We start from the raw sequence: 1,974 nt of genomic DNA, 5'->3' as shown, positions 1-1,974 counted from the left end.
GGAGGCTTCACAGAGTAAGCTAGTGCTGCCTTATCCTCAACTGATTACCAAGATTCTGAAACACTTCAAGGTATCATTTGTTAATGAAGAATCTTCGAAGACCACTCTAATTTTTGGAGAATCAATTGTAAACCAGATGCAATTGAAAAGGTTGCATGGTATTTGGATAAGACCTCAGCCGAATGTTGAACCAGCTCAACCTCATCCTCAGCAACTACTGAAACAGCCCCTCCTGAGTATGTTGCTAAACTAATGGAATTTATAGAAGTTCAGATGGCTCACAATGCCAAAATGCAAGAGTCACAGGCTAGAATGGAAGCTGCCTTGACAACTCTCCAAACTTCCCTGAATTCAGTTGTTCAGGATGTTGATGCAATTCAAGCGCATTTAGGCATAAAGCTTTCATTTGAAGATATAGCGGACATCGGTCGGCAAGCAACAGAGGAACCAAACCCAACTCCCCTAGATCGTCCTGCAACTCACGTTGAGGAGACACCTGCTGAGGGTAATACAGGTTGGATATACTACTGCTATGGGGATTGTCCAAGGAGCTCAGGATGAGCTGGACATGGATTGCGCTAAGGCACATGTTGGAGGCTTCACAGAGTAAGCTTGTACTGCCTTATCCTCAACTGATTACCAAGATTCTGAAACACTTCAAAGTATCACTTGTTAATGAAGAATCTTCCAAGACCACTCTAATCTTTGGAGAATCAATTGTAAAACAGATGCAATTGAAAAGGTTGCATGGTATTTGGATAAGACCTCAGCCGAATGTTGAACCAGCTCAACCTCATCCTCAGCAACTACTGAAACAGCCCCTCCTGAGTATGTTGCTAAACTAATGGAATTTATAGAAGTTCAGATGGCTCACAATGCCAAAATGCAAGAGTCACAGGCCAGAATGGAAGCTAACTTGACAACTCTCCAAACTTCCCTGAATTCAGTTGTTCAGGATGTTGATGCAATTCAAGCGCATTTAGGCATAAAGCTTTCATTTGAAGATATAGCGGACATCGGTCGGCAAGCAACAGAGGAACCAAACCCAACTCCCCTAGATCGTCCTGCAACTCACGTTGAGGAGACACCTGCTGAGGGTAATACAGCGGTCTCTGCCTCTCCCTTAGATAATAGTGATTTGTTGCTCTGATACACTTTTCTGATTTCAACCCCCAGTGCTTATGTTTACTAACATAGGGGGAGGAAATTTTTTTTTCTGCCTTTTTGCCTTAACTGACAAAGGGGGAGAGAAATTATTAACTTGCTAATGACTGCTGCATATTTTTGTTACTCTGATGACTGATAATGAATTATTAGAATGCTCTGATATTGTTAAATAGCATGTGTTCTTATGCTCTGATTTGATGCTCTGATATTCTGATTTTATGATCTGACAATGGTACATATGATGCTATGAAAATATATCTGTTGTTAATATTATGTCTTGAAATGCTCAAACTCAAGTTAAAATTGTATGCTTGTCACTTATGCAAAAAGGGGGAGATTGTTGGACTTTAGTCCTCTTAATCCTAATTTTGACATAATTAACAAACATACAATGTTCATACATCATATGATAAATCTAACATTTTAACTGAGCAAGATTTCAGGAACAACAACTCAACCCTACATACTTGAGACAATTGGTTGGAACTCAAGAAATCAATTAGAAAATCGATTTCGTAAAAGGGTTGTAAGGAAACATAATGTTTGTGGTTACACAATCGATTAGGCAATCGACTGGCACAATCAGTAATAAAAATTATGCAAGTCAGTGGCAACCTGTTTTACATGCTAATCGATTGGCACATCGACTATGCAAATCACAAAGTAAAAACTGATTGAAACAAATCGATTGGGAAATCGATTGGGCAAGTCACAGGGACAATCCATTTACTAGGCTAATCGATTGACAAATCGATTGCTTAAATAATATTTCAAAAGTAACATGACATGTGACAAACACAATCGATT

This window comes from Cicer arietinum, chromosome 7 (assembly GCF_000331145.2).
Source record: "Cicer arietinum cultivar CDC Frontier isolate Library 1 chromosome 7, Cicar.CDCFrontier_v2.0, whole genome shotgun sequence".
In the NCBI taxonomy this organism is placed as follows: domain Eukaryota; kingdom Viridiplantae; phylum Streptophyta; class Magnoliopsida; order Fabales; family Fabaceae; genus Cicer; species Cicer arietinum.
The sequence above is the reverse complement of the archived record's forward strand: the minus strand, read 5'-3'. Positions refer to the sequence as shown.